This window comes from Chiroxiphia lanceolata, chromosome 3, assembly GCF_009829145.1.
Source record: "Chiroxiphia lanceolata isolate bChiLan1 chromosome 3, bChiLan1.pri, whole genome shotgun sequence".
Classification (NCBI taxonomy): Eukaryota; Metazoa; Chordata; class Aves; order Passeriformes; family Pipridae; genus Chiroxiphia; species Chiroxiphia lanceolata.
Window position 1 is genome coordinate 6,043,072 of NC_045639.1, and position 17,681 is coordinate 6,060,752.

The following is a 17,681-nucleotide window of genomic DNA, read 5'->3' on the forward strand; positions in this document are numbered from 1 at the left end:
CTGTAGCAAATATGATTGTCAATGGAAAGAAATGCAAGACAGCCATCTGTTGGCTTGTGCAGCAACCTGCTTGTTTCCAGGTCCCAAGGTGGGCTGCTGGAACCCCAGACAGGAACAAGTACTGTGCTCTTGGTGAGGGCAGATGGTGCTTGTGGACAGTTTAAATTCAGGCTGAGCTTAAGTCCACTAAGAAGTAAATGTATGCATGTGAAAATGGGTCCTGGGAGTGGTGCAGACATCTGGGATTCAGGCAAGGCTTTGTCATCAGCAGGTTCCTGCGTGTACAGGGAGTTTCTGCATCTTTTCCCAAGTAACAATTCTGTGCTGCAGAACTCTGTGGCCAGCTGCCATCAAAGGTAGTGGGTTCAACACTGATCCTCTGTTTGGGGAGAGCAAATGTGCAGCTGATCTCAACATGTTGTAACAGTGCAGTACAGGAGACTTGCTTGTCCCTGGACTTGTGTGACACCTTCAGGTCAGCATTGTAAAGAACATGAGTGAAGATCACAATCATTCATCTTTAAATAGTTGGAGTTAGTGTAAGGTTTGAATTAGATAGTTTGGATCTTTATATTTGGTAGATTGTGGACTGCTGTTAAGATGTTTTCATCATACAGATCATTAAGTGATTCAATTAATAATTGGGCCTTTGGTTGCCCAGATCTCCTGATCCAGATAAACAAGACTATCATCATGTATCATTGCCATTCAGGCTGAGGGTCTGAGCCAGCATATCTTCTTTCCCATCTCAGATACTCTCCCAGGCTTCTATTTTGAACTGATTTTGTACCTCTCCTAGATCTGGGACCATTTAGATAGGTTTAATCCCCAACACAAAGGAGGTAACTTCACCTTACTGTCTGCCTCCAGTCTTTTTATTAGATAGAGACAAGATAGTGGATATACTGGCTCTCCCTCGTACCACAGTCTTCAGAGTAATGCTTGAGCACATGTTATCTCTCTTTCAGGTGACAATAACACAAAGGAGAGCTCTTGATATGGTACCGTGGTGCTGTGCGTTTGGGCAGGGGTTTTGTGAGCCTCTCACATATTGTAGCCCTCACTGGCCAGTACAGCTACATGCTGGTGCTGAGGATTAAGCTCCAAACCACAGCAATTTCAATGGAAATTTTATCAGTGTTCTTATCTGGCACAAACTGTGCAATTTTTGAGAGGTCCCTGGCTTGCTTTGTTTTGTTGTTTGTTTGGGTTTTTTTGTCCCTGCTGAGGCCAATTCCATTTAAAGCTAGAAAAAAAATGGAGCCAGTGTTGAAAATCATGCCTTATATGTTCCTCTGAGTACAGATAGATTGAATTTCAATTAAAAATTAGAGTGAAATGAAAGGTCATTGGTTAATTCTAATGTAATTTTAAATGAGTGTAAATTAATTTTGGTTTTTTCTCTGCCTTTAAGTTATTTTACATGTTATCTTGCAGTTTAGTGAAATCACAAGAATGGAAAACTACCAGTGGTTGTCAAAGGTAAGGGCAGAGGGGCAAGGGGGTCTGAACCATAAGAAGGATACCCAAATAATTGGTTATGCTAAATAATGGAGCAGAAGGCTGTCCTGGTTGAACTGCACTAATGATTTGTTTGCTGCATTTTGTGGCAGGCATCCACTGTGAATATTTGACACGTGACTGCTTTGGTGGAGATATGCAAGTTATTTGCAAACACCAAGGATCTGACCACTTCATTCCATGTGATAGTCATGTCTCATATTGCCAATTCCTGTGCTGTTTCCCACCCTCCACATCCCTCTCCCATAATTTGCCTTAGATTGTGACAGCCCGTGGTTGTGATGCATTTATCCCACATTTTATTATCAATAGATTAATATTCTGTTTTAAATGAGGTTCAGCTAATTCTGAACTGATAGAGTTGGAAGGATAAGGGATAGGCCAGTTTGTTACCATCCCTAAAGATCCTACTGTGGGCTGAAAGCCTGCCACTCAGGTTGTAACTTACTGAGAGTTGTCAAATTGTATAGGGAGAATTTATTAATTATAAATTCTCTAGCCACTAGCAGAGGATCAGAATTACTCTTTGATATGACCATATACCCTTAATGCACAAAAATGTTCTCAAATGTGTACAAGAGGTAAATCCAGTGGTCTCAGTTCAAACTCAGTGAACAATTCAGTTGGAAAGGCATTCCGGTCTCTGTGTATGCAACTATTAGAGTAGGAGTAATCCTGATATCCCACTTCCTAATAAAGAATCCTCTTACCTGAACAGAAAGCCCCTGAAAGGATGGAAGAAAATGGTTATACATTTTCAGAGGATAAGCCTGACAGATTGTGTGCTAGTTTTGAGAAGCTGGTCTTTCTCCTAGGTAAGGTTTTACTCTTGCTTCATCAGCAAATTGTAACAAAAAAGGTCTAGACTGGTCCTGATTTTATGTTATATTTAATATGAATTTTATGGCTTTGCCTCCATTTTAATCTATAAAGTCTGGATTTTTGCCTTTAATTTAAATGACCTGGTTTTGAAATTGCTGACTGTTACTCCTTGGGGTATTCACCTGGGGAAGAAGTGACTGATCCTTAATGTCAGAGGAAGGTACAACTTTTATCCTATATAAATAACTTCATTTTCAGAAGAAATCTGGAGTAGGATATGGGAATTGGTGTATTGGTGTGTGTTGAAGGCAAGGAAAAAGTAAAACAGCTTCAACAAAAGATGATGATAGGTGCATTATGTTACTGAAAGCAAAAGAAAAACCCTTAAAAATTTGGGAGCAAAAACAAACCCATTTTTTAAATAGAACAGAACAGTTTCCCAGTAATTCTGAATCTGTTTGATTCTGTTAATAACCTTCTCGAAGCTTTGCCTTTGACCTCAAAACTAAGATAGAAGAAGGTTTTGCCTTTGTTGCTCAAGACAGATGAGCTTGTTAGAGCAAGCTAACAAATGTGGATTGTGTCATTACAAATAGGAAGGGGAAGGTGACACTTCAGGTGCTTGCCTCTGGCTAAGTCTGTGAGACCAATGCTGCGTTCTTATCTAGGCACAGCCTTTCTGCTTACCTTACAATAAATTAAACTGACTACTTGTCTTCACTAGGGCTGGAGCAGCTTTTTTTTTTTTTTCTTTTACCTCAGGGTAACTAATACACCTTTGTTTTCCTGAGGTAAAACATTGTGAAGGCGAGACACTTTAGTTTACAAGATCAGTGCTGTACATCTGCCTAAGGTTGACTTATCTCACAGTGACACTGAAGTACTCTGACATTGCTGTCTTCTTTTCGCTTTGTCTTTTTAAATTTTCTTTTTTAAAAACACTCAAACAGCTTTCTGTGTGCTAATTACCCCAGCTAAACACAGGGTGTCCTGAGCAATGAATGAGTTGTTTTAACTGCAGCACTCCAAAGCTCTGCTGATATGGAGATCACAACGCTGATGGTAGAATTCCTATCTGGGAAGTAGTTTATCCCTTCCCATAGGCAAGCAATGTTCCTTTCTCTCCTAGTTTTTACTCCATTACATGTTTCAGTTTGATTCACTTGTGTGGCATTTTGCTGTTCTCCTTCCCAGATGTACCTGCTCAGATTTAGCTACTTCTAAAGTGCTTTTTCCCGCTGTGCCACTGTCACCTGCTCTCCACTGAAGGAGATGTAATTAACTTAGGACCAGTATTTGGTACCTCTAGACAATTTATCCTTCAACCTCAGAGTGGCAGTCTGAGATTTTGTGACTTCTCTGCACTTAAACAGCCAAACTCCTTTTCCCACGACTCTTACTTAATTGGTTCTCTTCTCTGTTAAACGTTAATTAATAGGTCAGGATTCTGACCCTATTGCTGGGCCACTTAACTTCTTCTTTTCGCTGTACAATGGCAAAAAGTCTGTATATCAATCTAAAAAAAAAAATAAAAAAAATAATAATATATCTTTCATTCCCACTGCACCGAATATTTCCTGACTATATTATTAAAGAAGTTATACCGAGTTATTTTAGGTACTTTCTAGCACAGAGTCTCACTATATAATGTTACAAAGGCTGGTCATAGCTTTGAGGTCAAAAAAGCTCATGAAATATTTCAGCTCAAATACCCATATCTTTCTTGAGAATATATTACCAGCAAGATTTCTCTATTTACTAAAGAGATTAAAGAAGTTGGTGAGTGTCCAGTCCTTTCCAATATAGATTAGAAAAGTCTACTGCCTCAACAGTCTGTAAAATCTTCCACTAGGTGTCAATTTAGTTTTACTTTCTCCCTTTAAGTAAAACAAAATTTACCCTCTTAATTCAAAACATTTTAGGTATGGTTTTGCTCAAAGCCACTCTTGCAGTAGCATTCACCTGTGCTACCAGTGACAGTTCAGAAACCAAAATTCAAGTGAGGAGAAGCTGTATTTAGTATAATGCTCTCAAGCCTAATCAAACAAAATAATAATAGTTTTTGATAAATTGGCCAATTTTCCTGCTTATTATGTGATTATCCCAGAAAATGAACTGTGAATTGTATGTTCTGTACAGTTTGCTGTAAAAGTCATTTGATCAAGCAATTACTTGACCCAGTAATGTTTAGTAATCTTTTTTTAATTGTACAAATCATTCTCAGTTTAAGGACACTCCAGTAATTGAAGATATACACTTGACTTTCTAGTCTTAAATCACAACACTGAACATTAACCCACCATGCAACTGGCACAAACCAAGCCAAGTAAGAAATTAAGTGGGTATATTTTTGGATGTTGTTGTGTGTCTCTGTGAGAGCAGGCTATAGTTCAAGGCTTTCTGCACTATCTGTGCAGCAGCAGGTCTGCAGGTGCCACCAGGGCACAACTTTTCAACCATTCTCTGGCAAAAGGAATTGTGTCTCGTGTCACTCACAGTGTTCTACTTCTTCACCTGCAAATGAGTACCTCTCCTGTCAGTTTTAGACTTCCCCAAGTGCTGGGCTGGACTCTCACTCATTTTATAGCTCATCATATGACCCGCCTCTCAAAAATGTAAGTAGTGTAAGATAAAAGCACGACCTTTCATGGCCACTTTAGTCTAATCTCACTTACATAGAATCACACCTGCTTGTATTTTCAGAAGGGTTCAGATCCTGTGTGGCAAGTTCAACCTTTAAACTCCCTTAACTTCATATACAGTGCAGCAATGAGGCTCCTCTAATTTAAACCAAACACTGAAATATCCCTTAATGGCCTTGTGTTATCAACAAGAAGTTGGCATAAAACCCTCCTTACCCCCTCCCTTCAGAAGAACTGAACCTCTGTAATTCAGGAAAGGCTTTTTGGAAATGTCTTTGGCAGTAAGGGTTGCTGTGCCAAGACTGCTACTTTTACATTTACTTTGGAAAAATGTAGTTTCATCAAAATAATTTCTTGCAGGACTATTTCCATCCCAACTATACTGTTGACAGATATGTTTGCAAATGTTTCAATTAAAAAAAAAAATCCATTAATTCATTTTGCTTGCATTTTCACATTATCTTTTTCATTTCCTTTTATTTTGACAGACTATTATGCTATATTTTCAGGTTTAATGTTAAATTATCAAAGACATTTCAGTATTTCAAGATTATGAATTTTTCTCCAAAGTAGGACAAAATAAAATGATGAAAAGTCAGGCTATGCAACAAGATGGAAATTCTGTAGCTGGTTTCATGTTTCCCATCTGTGCTTTTGAGCTCCAAGAACCTGATTCAGAGCCCACCAAAACAAATGGCAATCTTTCTTTCAAACTGAATTATTTCAGTCTCAATTTTAAGACCTAAGAATTTTCAAGAGCTGCGTTTTATTCCTCTTTTAATTTTAAACATTACTGGTGTATCTTCTATGAAAACCCAACTGGCAGGAGGAAATGTTCACTTAACATCCACATTTAACCCAACATGAGAAAGTGAGAGGGCTCCCATTTTCTTCTGTGGTGTAGAGTGTGTACTGGGGAATTGAATGTGGAGCTGAGATGTAGCAAAGAAGTGAACTAGTCACAGGTCAGTATTCAAGTATGATGCTTCAAGTGGTTCAGTGTTGGCTCTGAGCACTCTAACAAGTTCTTGATGCCACCAGTAGAAGAGGTCAGATCACCTCCCCTATTACACTTGCATGCACCTGTCTGGCTATTCAAGGTAACACAGGCAGAAGTGATAAGATATTATCACAAAGGGCTTCCCTCATGCTTGGTGTATTCTTTGAGTGATAGTTCCATATATGAGACTGGAAGTTGCTGCTCGGAGACTAGTGGCTAAAGCTCTAGAGATTCTCAGAGCTTGCCTCAGGGACAAACCCTCAAGTCGGCTTCTTCCCCTGACTCAAAAACTTTTTGGTGGCCCAAGCAAGCCCATTGCAAAGATCATAAGACAGTTTCTACCATACTGGCAGTGAGTTAAGTTCATGTGCTTCTCCCAACTTAGCAGCCTAGAAATTGAGTCTTCTGTAGTGTATTGTGAATTCAGCAGCCGTGAAAATTGTGACAGTAGTTTTTTCATGCTTCATGCATTTTCCACCCTATAAAATCATTTATAAAGAAGAAATAAGGTGACAGGTGTTTTAAGAAAACCTTCTTGGGAAATTTCCGAACAACTGGAATACAGAAAGACAGTCATTTCATCAAAAATAACTTCTGTTGTGAACACAATTTCACCATGCTTGACAAAGAGAATGGTCATGCAAAGCAAAAATAATACCAGGACTCCTTTATAAGTCCTTTGGTTTCCATCTCAAAAGAGGTTTTATCTTGTCATGTCAACATCACTTAATTAGAGCACTGGTGCTCCTAAGGAAGCACAAATAACTGCAGGACTGTGTTTCATACACATTCACAGCCATCAGAGGTCAGTGCAAGTTCATTCATCCAAGCAGCTTTTAGGTCCTTTATTCCTCCAGTTTTACACAGCAAGTTTCTGCTAAACATGAAGATGATCCTTCATGTCTAGTACATCTTACTAGGAAAGAAGATGTTTTGGAAGAGTAAGAAGCTACACAAAACACAGTGTAGCAGGAAAAGCACCACTTGATGTTTGTTCTAGTTTTGGAAGTGTAACTCAGCAATTGCCAAAGGACTGGAGTGGGTGGAATAGCTATACCAAGTGCTCTTCCAGATTTTGGTAAATGCCTGTGCCTCCTTGAGGTCTGTTTGACATTAACCCTACTGATTATGAAACAAGCTGCTAAGAGGGAGCCCCAGGACAGCTACAGCAAAGAAACCTCCACCTTGCAATGTGTTTTTTCAGTGGCTCATTTGAGTCCTGTATTAATAGGTCACAGCCGACTGCACTCTGAAAAAATATCTAAATAGTCTTCAGTTAGAGAACATAAAGGTTTGAAGGCTACATTCTGTGGATTTATAACTGATTTTACAATATGCTGTATTTATTTCAAAAAAACCCCAAACCTATGCTATAAACCACTAAAAATCAAAAGTGTAACAAAGCTCTCAGGAAAAAAACATTCAGGAAGATCTGAATTTATTTCCCCAAACCAGTACTTACATCTATATCCTTCTACATCTGTTTCACTGAAAATGTTGCCCTAAAGGAACATGAATAAAATTTTATTTGGCTATAAGGTGGGAGAGTGAAAGAAAGACAGTGAATCTAGTGGTCTATGTCCCTGCTGCAGAAAGGGGCTGAGAATTTCTGTTATGAATCTGGCAGAGAATGGATTTGAACTTCTGTCTCCTACTATGAAAATGGTCTACCAGTTATGGGATCTTTGCCCTCTAGAGGAAAAAAAAAGTAACTAGAATAAATTTAAATGTTTAGGAAAAAAACTTTCTAAACAGTTTGGGGTTTGACCCAAAAGAAATATTGAAATGTAGAAAAATTCTATGAAATATGATTTTTCATTCCCTGGACAGCAGAAATAATAATGTGAACTGCTTTTTATCTGTAACTAAGCTATGAAAATAAAATTTGAGTGTAGAAGGTCAGTTGAAAATTAAAAATGCAATTTATTAACTTGATTTTATTGGAAGAAACACTAAAACTCTGTCTCAGAGGATAATAAATATTACAAAATGCTGCACAGCTAGAATTGCCAAGGCTTCAGGTTCAGCATGGATCTCACTATATTGGTTGTTTATCTTGAAGCCTAGTTCCCACAGCCATTTATCATCTGCAAATCTCAGCTTTCATTTAGATACCATGTTGTTGTCTTAGTGCCTGTAGAGGACCATATGAAAATACAAAAAAGCACTAACTCAAGTGTTCCTCTACTGTCATTTAAAAAAAAGTATGAAGCTGATCTCACAAAGTCCCATTGCTGCAGGAGCTGGGGCTACAGGAGAAAGCATTAAATGCCATTGCACTCATGATAAAACTGTGCCAGTTGGCAGTACTGAGTGTGGGAAGCGAATCCTCTCCCACTATCCAGCTCAAATGTGACTCCAGGAAATACATATTAAGAGAACCAGCATTGAACTGACTAGAAAACCTTCATAGTCCTGGTGAATGATTTGGGAAATACCAGTATCTGACAAAATATAGATCAAATGTTATCACAGATGCTGTGAGCTGTAAACAAAGACTAAATAAGGCAGAATCCTGATTTTTGTTGCCACATCAGCTACTGTTAACCTAAAAGTCTTTGCTTTTTACTGGTGTTCACTCAGTAATAATTAGCTGTCTCCTGCACCGTTACAGTATTGCAAAACAACTTGGATTTTACTGAAAGTGATGCTGAGTGACAGAGATATGCTGTGAGGTTTTAGGAAGGCCATGACAACCTTGGAAAGAAGATTCCCTGAAATCCAAACTGTAACCACATTTAATAACCATGATTTGAGAAATGTTACAAGAGTGGCCAGGAATTTTGCTGTATCTTATAAATAATTATTCTCAGCCTTGCCTTTACACTGTGAACAGGTGTCCTGACTTGACTGGAAATACCCATAGAACATATGGACCTGTAGGAAGGCAGGGATGTTTGCAAGAAAAGCTGTGGTGTTCTGGGAGTGACTAGTTTGTTAAAAAGACTTAAGTTAAAGGTGCTCCTTGTAACCAAAAGGTCATGATAGCAAACAGTGCTTTGAGTTCTTGTGAAGTCCACTCACAATTCTAATTAAGCATAAAAAAGGTGGTTGATTTTCTTGCTGTTCTATACTATATGAAATCTTGGATTTATCTTTAATTGCACTGCTTCCTGAAGTTAATTAAAGTATTGCCCTAAGCATCATGTGGAAGGTGAGTTTGGTCTGAAATTTCTTGTGCTTGATGCCAGGGTGAATATCTAACTTTCTTATCAAGTTTCAGTAAGAATTAAGTTTGTAAGAATACAAGTGAATTTAAATTAGGTCTAGATAGATCCAGGTATAAATCTTAATCTGGACAGAGTGCCTGGAGTCAACAGAGCCCTATGAAGGCACATGGGTCTTCTTAAGGAGAAGGCCATGACTCACTGCAGACTAATCACACGATTTTTTGATTTCCTCTCTAGATGCTGTTTTTACACAGAACTGCTGATTGTCTGTGTGTGTGTGTGTGTTTGTCCCTCTGTCTTGAACATCAAAATATGGATCTGAGTGATACTGAACGTGTTGCAAAAGTATTACATTTTCCATTGTTGAGCAATTCTGGTTATGTCAGAGAATATTCTTGAGAGATCCTTTAGTCAAACTCAAATCACCAATAGAGCATCAGGCTTCAGACTAGTAAAGTGCCAAACTGCCTCAGTAAAACTGTACTAGTCTTGAATTTAATTATTCTAATCTTGAATCTCATGACTAGCGGTATATCCCGGCCTCAGAAATCTATTGATAAAGATGTAACTTCACAGTGATTTAAAAGGGTAAAAACAGTATCAGAATTCTGGAATTCTTCCATGACAAAGGGTAGCACATCCTAAACTGGCTGCTAGAACTGGCAAATGTTGGAGTTTGAAGCATGGCAGTTGCTGTGAGAAGGAAAGGAGTAAGGGCTTTTTCCTGATATTTCTTTCACAGAAGTACAATAGTAAACCTCAGTCTTGAGAAGTTCTTCCAACAGTTCTCAAATTTTCCTCCACCCCTTTCCTCTATACACCTGTTTTCTGTGGAAATAGAGTCTATTAAGCCTCTCCCCATCCTGCTGGGGGTCTTGCTCCTCTGTCCTCTACAGACCGGTGGGTGTACAACAGCCAGGCCCCACAGCAAAGGGGACAAGCTGAAGCTCTGGACCATCACCTGGGGCAAATGAAGACCTTCCACCAGCACTGCCTTTCCCATGGTGAGTGTGTGGCACGGCAGGGAGGCTGAAGTGGGGAATCCAGCCATGTGGCATAGTCCAAGGGACTGGAGTGGTACCAGGAGTAGGTCTATCCCGTGGATGAGCATAGGAGGGAACCAGCTCAGGTGCTGGAAACCTTGACAGAGCCTTTCCTGCTGAGTATTTAGTTTTTGCCTATCTCAGTCGCAAGTCTTGACTCACCTCTGTTCCATTTAGCAGAGAAAAGGAAGAGAAAGAAACCTTATGCAAAGAAACATTAATGCTGCAGTAAATCTCTGACATCAGCTGCTGCTTGGCAGCACAGTGTGTAACAGGTGAGGGAAAGAGCTACTCCAGGTAAAAAGACTGTTCCACATGTCTGTTAGCTACAATGAAAGTGCTGGAAATGAAGGACATGCACTAAACTCGGAGCAACTTGTAGCTGATCACTTAATGGCTTGAAATTTTAGCAGTGTTGAAAAATAAGCCCTCTATCCTGGGTTACAGTCTCCTGTACAGAAAAGGTTGCTTTGAAATCCACTGCAGGCAGTAGGCTGCTAAATGTAGCTGGAATAGTCACCTCCCAGGCTAAGGGATGAATAGCTGGAGAGTGGAATGAGACCTGCCTTCCCTTCTGCAGTGATATGCAGCTTTGTTTGACATAAGGATTTGTTTCAAAAAAGAACTGCAGACTGGAAAAAAGTGACATTTGATTCCAATTCTTTACTGAGGTCTGACAAACTTACCTTGTGTAATATTAAAATTAGAGATTACATGAAATATAAAAATGAACAAACACCACAGAAAAGAAGCTTTAGTTTTCTGATGTCTTGGCATGAGAGTTGAAAGACTCCAATCCTAAACATGAGTGAGTTTAATGAAAATCTTGTGACTGAAACTAATGTGTTGAATAGGACCCGTTGCTCTGGGAAACCTTCAAATGATTTTGTTCTATGCTATATGCAACAGCTTTGAGCTGAACTCTTGGACACCTGGCTCCTGAAACATGGCAGTGTTTTTGGAATACCTGAGTGTGTTCCTAAATCTTCTGTAACAAATCTAGGTTGTTTCAGACTTGTACACTAATTCTTAAATACAAATAACTCCAAGTAAGGAATAACATTTTATTTTGTTTTGAAAATTGTATAATGTGATTAAATATAAGTCTTAAACCAAGTTCAAAACCACCTGTCTCAGAACTCTGTAAATTTCAAAAATTCTTGGAATAATTTTGTAATGTTGCCCTTCCTGTATTTGGCAACAATTTCTAGGATGAATTTTTAAATACTCACTCACCCTTTCAGCCTCCTGTCTGACCCTTGGTGCCTCTTCAGAACCCCATTGACTTGAGCGAGACATGGAACTGAGAAAGAACTGCAGCTAAGTCTGCCAAGAAGGAGAAAAACTCACAATAGTCAAAATAAATTCTGCACAAGTGAAAATAGCAAAAAATTGGATCTGGAAAAGCTTTTGAATATTTGTAGTAAGTAGTAGAGTGAACAAGATTTTAGTTTCTTCCATCAGTTTGACAGGGTAGGCTAAAAATAACTAACGTCAACCATAGTAAAATAGCACGAGGCAACTGAGTGAAAAATTTTTTAGTTTTCATAAGGCAACCCAGCTACCAGTTCTTTACCATAATAAATGGCAATTTATTATTTTACAGGTTTGGGGATTTTGGTTTGTTCTTTTTTTTTCCTCTTGACCTGTATTTCCCTAGGATGGGCAGACCTGAAATGATCAATAACAAAACTATAGGCAACGATAACAGGAAATGAGACTACAGAGAGCCCATGTATGGAGTCACATTTAACACAATAATCTAATTCTGTGTAATGCCTTGAAATTATTTGTTCACTGGCAATGGGGAAGGCAAATAATCCCCTGTATCATTTCACTATGTTTAGTAATGCTAATAAAAAGGTTTTGAAGCATAACTACTACTTGGATGAGTATTGACCTCATTGGGTCTAATTCAATGAAATGCTTCACTGAATGAGTAAGAATTGCAAAACAGAGCCACTTATTAGATTAAAAAATGGAGTATTTTGCAATGCTTTTTTTTTTTCCCTAACTGAGTAGCACTATTAACTCTCATCTGGGCCTGTGTAAATCTCCTGTTCCTGGAAGCACTGAACAATTACATTCCAAGAACAATAAGCAATAAGTTCTAAGTTTTGTATGGAATCACTTTGTAATTTCCTGTTCAGAGCCTGAAATTTCATCATTAAACACAGGTTAAAGCCACGTCTGTTTTGTTCAGTTTTATTAGTAACACTAAGGTGATTTTTCTACCTGGTTAAGTATCAGTTATCTTAATGTTCCAGATGTCCGTAGCTAAGAACCACTTGTCTGAATCGATGTGGTGATGACACAGAGAAGGAGCAGATGGCACAGAGCTGTCTCTGCTCCATTCATCACGTCAACAACTGGAAACAGTGACAATACCACACTGGCTTCTTGCAAATTATGGAGCTCAGCAAGCAAATTAGCCTGACTGGCAGGAGGTCTCAGAAAAGTAGACTGAAATCTGCTTTGGACAGCTATGGAGATCACATCACTGCTGAAAGAGGTCAGGACTAAAATGTCCCAAGAAAGAGATTTTTACCTCTACCTGATGCTTGTAAAGTTTTTTTTAGCCTTTGGCTTGGCTGAGTAGTTCTGTTGACTTCACTGGGTCTACTACCTGAGTGAGTTTTTTATTTAAGGAGTAAGAATTGCAGATTCAACTCGATCATAAATTTCCAGATAAGAATGTAGTAATGGCATGATACTTGTAATTGGAAGAAGCTAGAGCAAAGGCTTTTACTTGTGCTTAATGTTGGATTTTTGCAGCAGACTTACTGTCATTCTTTTGGTCTTGGTGCCATTTTTGTATTGCTGTTGGTTTTGTCTAATCATGACATTCTAGCCAGATATATTTTATTTTTTTATCATAAAGTGAGGACAGAACTGTATCAGTTTTGCAATTTGTAAAGTCTTAATCCTTCCAAGGAAGTCAAAGTGCCAGATGCTACAAACATTCCGGGGTTAAGTACAGATTGCTAATCAGATATGTGTATCATATATCAATCATATATATATATCAGATAAAAAATCCCAACAAATCCCTAATGTTATGAGTACTCACAGCTTACTGACATCTGGATACACTGAGAGAACTGATTCTGGTAATATTGCTTAAGAAACCAGGGTGACGGTATCTTTATACGCTTATGGCTTTCAACCATTGTCCTGTCATCTTACTGCCCATTGTGAAAGAATATGAAGGTGCAGAGGTGGCAGGAGCCAACCAGGCCAGCCCCAGGGCTCTGTGGGTGATGGACCTGCCAGACACAGAGGAGCCCTGCCTGTTGTACCATGTCCTCCCTGTTGCAATGCTGGTTGCGTGCATCCACCTGTGCCATGCTTCTGAGGCGCTCTAGATTATTCCCTGACCAATATCCAACCATTTTGTACATCCTTCAAGTTGTGCAAGGGCACTTGAGGGGATCTTTCAGCACTGGGGTGCAGTTTCACAGGTGTAGTGGCATATCCCTACTTATTCCCGCATACGTATTGGCTAGAGAGGGTTTAAAGAAGCAAACACGGATTAGCGGGTATTCCTTGTGAACATTTAGGAAATTTAGCCTCTAGCCAGTGCTGGTGAAATGTGGATGAGTCTCAAAAGACACCCATGGGGATGACTGACCAGCTGATGGCTGGTACTTGCTGTTGCTTATGTTGCTTTGTTGTTATGGTGTCTCCCTGTTAGTTCATTTATTTCAGGCTCACTGGTGTTGTTATGTCGAAGTCGTTTACATATCCAAGGCAGGAGTTGCCTCTGACATCCATGTGTCCACATATATTAAATATAAAAATAAGTCTTCAGTGGTACACAGAATTTATAAAGTGGATTTCTGTTGTGAGAGAAGTGATTGGGAGAGCCAGAGGATTTTTTACTGTGTACTCCACTACTGGAGCATGCTCTGCTGCCTATTTAAACATCATTAGAATCTTGGCTTTTAACAAAGGAAAAGACTCAGGCTCCCAGTTTTTTCAGCTCCTGTTTGACTTTGCTGTCTGTCTACTGAAAACAAGCATAAAGCTACCTGATGTCTTTGTATAAATCCTTATTGTTTCATGTGGCATTTAAATGTGCATCTGTCATGAACTGAAATTATCATGATCTTGCAATGAGATTGCAAGATCGTTTCACAACTATGCCATAACTAACTGTGCTCTGAGAGGAGTAGGAATCCTGCAAAATCCTTCTGGCTTATGACATGACAGCTTTCTGGGGATGAGCTCTCTTGCTTTCTTGCAACATTTACTTTTTTTATTGGTAGGTAATCCAGTACTACCATTATAAATGGGGACATTGTGGGCCCAGTATTGCTATTCAAAATGGGGACATTGTGGCCACTCCGATTACCCTACATGTCTGACTAGGCCAAAAGTCTAATGGCAGGTTAGATGTTTTTGTCCCCACTTCTTGAGTGCATCAGCAGAGTTCAGCCTTTTATCCTGTCCTTTATAACAATGGGAGTGCAACAGCAGAAAAGTGATTTTCTTTGAACACTGGGAGGCTGCTTAGACAGAGCCCTACACCTCCCTTTTCTCTCTGCCCTGTTGTTAAACCTTGGTTAATTAACTGCATATATTTTTCTTCACTTTTGCACCATGCTTCTCAGCAATTTGTCTCAGAGCATTTACAAAGGATTTAAACCCTTTTATCCTGTTTTCAAGAGGAGAGTTGGTGAAAATCCGATGGCATTAACAGGATAATGACAAAGCAAGGAATAAAACCTAGAACCTGGGAATTCATTGGTGGTTTTCCTACGGATTTATAGTGATTGTAGTCACGTCTTGCAAACTTTACTAGCATCTTTGTAGAACATGGTGTGTGGTCTGCTAGTAACCTTAAAAATTCACCATCTTCTTGCCAATGTATGAAGGGGGACCAGTGCCCAAGCCACTAGAGAGAAGGGCACATATAATCTTAGTAGGATTGGTGTCCCCTGCAGTTAAATACACACAGTTCTTGTACAGTCAGCACAGCAATTTTTTTCCCATCCACTTCCCAGAATGGTAAAAATAAACAGGGTGTTGCTAGTGGTGGTTTTGGTGTTGCAAAGCACACAATTATTGAGTCCTTCCTCCAGGGTCCAGGCAGCATAGACTCTTATATGTTTGAGGGATAGATTTAGGTGCAGGTAACCAGTAGCATGACAGATACGCATATAGAAATCTGAGTAATACATGGCTTTGAGTAAGATGGAGTTCTGAAGGGCAAAATCCAATTTTTTTTTTTCCAGGAGAAATACCACATTCTGTTTACAGATCCTTTCTGTGTATTTGGCCAGACTTGTCCCTTCCATAAGTCTTTTGCTCTAAATGGAATCAGGACAAGAATTTTTCTCAGCCTCTAGTGGTATTTGTTTTGTGAGCACTGACTTTTAGACCATGGTTAACAGATACCCAAAGGACAGCTCTTCTCTGAGCTTTTTTTAATTGCTCATTTAAACTCATATTTAAATGTGGTTTCTTTTTTTTAAGTGCTATTTGTTCATGATCTTAAATGTTCTAGACATTGAAAACTAGAATTAATATAACGTATTTAATTCATTATTTTATTCATGTAAGGTCACTGGTATTTCATGGGCCTTGAAATAGATAACAAGGGCAGATCTAGAGCCTGGGACTGGCAACAGAATTTGCATTATCTGAACTGTTATCTAATTGGAGATTCCACCTCCCTCATGAACCTAATTGGAAAAAAATATAAGAGGCATATGAGATGTTAATTATATCGCTTTGTGCCCTGGGAGGTGCGGAGCCTGTTGGGAAGCACACCTGGCGGAAGTTCCAGCTGGGCCACGGGACCAAGGCTGCTCTGGTAAGTGTTCCTGTCCTACCTTTTTCACAACAGGGTGAAGTAACTGACTGAGCAGAGGGCATGTTTTACAGATATTTGATTTGCTGTGGCAATCAAGGACATAATTGCCAAATGACAAAGCTTGGTGGGAAGGGGTTGCCAGGTGCAGAGTGAATGCTTTATGTTACCTTGTTCCATTTGTCAGCATACCACAGGTTATAGGTATACAGGGAAGTATTACTAACCATTCTTCCTGCCTACTTCTGGCTTATCTTCATCTCAGTGTCATCTTTTCCTTGCAAATATGAGCTCTTAGCCCTTTATGACCAACAATTTATTTTGTCACTACATATTCACGATTCATTTGAAATAGAGTTATCCTTACAGATGCCTTAATGAAGCCTAAACAAGACTGATTCACACAGAAATAAGGCATTCTTGCCTAGGAAAAGCACCAAAAAGACGAAACCAAGGAAATCTGAATTCTGATGGTGAACCTGGTGTAATTGTGAAGCAAAACGTTTTTGGTGTTCTTCTGTTTCTGTGTCATTTTAGTCAGTTAAGGGAATATTTTCTTGACCCAAACTACTACTTCCAGTCTTATTAAATGAAATATATAAGTTCTTTCCAATGATAAAACAATCAAGTCTAGTTATGGATGGACTGCTTTTTAAATTGTGCTACTCTGTAACGTATCCTGGAGGGTTTCTGCAGTTCTTTAGTGGAAATCTCTGGACAGTATGAAATGAAGTGAAATGGAGAAGGAAGCATATACAGATATTTCTTTTAAACACAGATCAGTTTAGATCTCTCTTAAGAAGGAAGCGAAAGTTTTCCAGCACATTGAAAACTCTCACTTTGCAAATCACTTTGAAGAAGAAAATATATTTTAACAATTTAATACGTGTCTAAGACGAGTTTACAAAACCAACACGGTGTTTCCCTGTGTACTTTAACAGTGCTTCATTTAACATTTAATCTCCTGCATTTTCCACATACTCAAGTTGTAGGCTGTTTTTTCTACAAATCACATTTCATTGCCAAGATGGCACAGTAATTTTTTCTAATTAAAGTACTTCAATATTTCTATTTTCCCAGCCTTTCATCCTAATTGTTTTTCAAAATTGATATTATTATACAGCTTTCCTTTAATCTGTCTCCACACTAATTTTAATTTTGAAAGGAAGGGATTCTATTAAATGCTACCAGAGATGCCTCTACCTTTATGCTTCATCACTAAAATCTTAAACATGAGAATCTGGTTCAGCAAAGACAATATATTTATTTCCACAATAAATAAACTTTTGTCTTAAAAGATGTATGTTAGTCCTCCTTAGTAGTTTCACATGTGATTAAAGCCTGAATTGTTTTAAAACTAAATTAATCAACTTTATAAAACTCCATTTCTCATTAATTATAATAGCATGCCATTTATCCAACTACTGGCCAAACTGAGTTTAAAGAGACAGTTCACTCAGGTGAATGCCTGTGCACGTGTCTGTAGGATGGAGCCAAACATAATGTTTCTAGCTCTAGATAAATTTTCATCTTAATATCAAAGTGTTTTCCATTTCCCTGCCGAGTTAATAATGTCATTATTAAGATAACAATCTATCATGTCACCTCTACAAGATATTTTTCGAAAAAGGGAAAAAAGTCTTTCTGTTCTACTCAGTGCAATACTAC

At 38.7% G+C, this 17,681-nt stretch overlaps 1 protein-coding gene across 9 annotated transcripts in view; it reads left to right on the forward strand.

The window, feature by feature from the left end:
* The first annotated feature begins 2,236 nt into the window (after positions 1–2,236).
* SPTLC3 (serine palmitoyltransferase long chain base subunit 3) overlaps positions 2,237–17,681 on the forward strand; it is a 125,146-nt gene continuing 109,701 nt past the window's right edge. For 3 of the 9 annotated variants that reach the window (XR_004356348.1, XM_032684159.1, XM_032684167.1), the window contains exons 1-6: positions 2,237–2,336; positions 3,365–3,405; positions 10,052–10,159; positions 10,376–10,473; positions 12,466–12,710; positions 15,949–16,016. The gene's annotated coding sequence lies outside the window, so the exon portion shown is untranslated. Of the gene's footprint in view, positions 2,337–3,364; positions 3,406–10,051; positions 10,160–10,375; positions 10,474–11,560; positions 11,622–12,465; positions 12,711–15,948; positions 16,017–17,681 lie in introns of those variants that run through there. The other 6 variants (XM_032684163.1, XM_032684162.1, XM_032684165.1 and 3 more) reach the window with 6 other exon arrangements.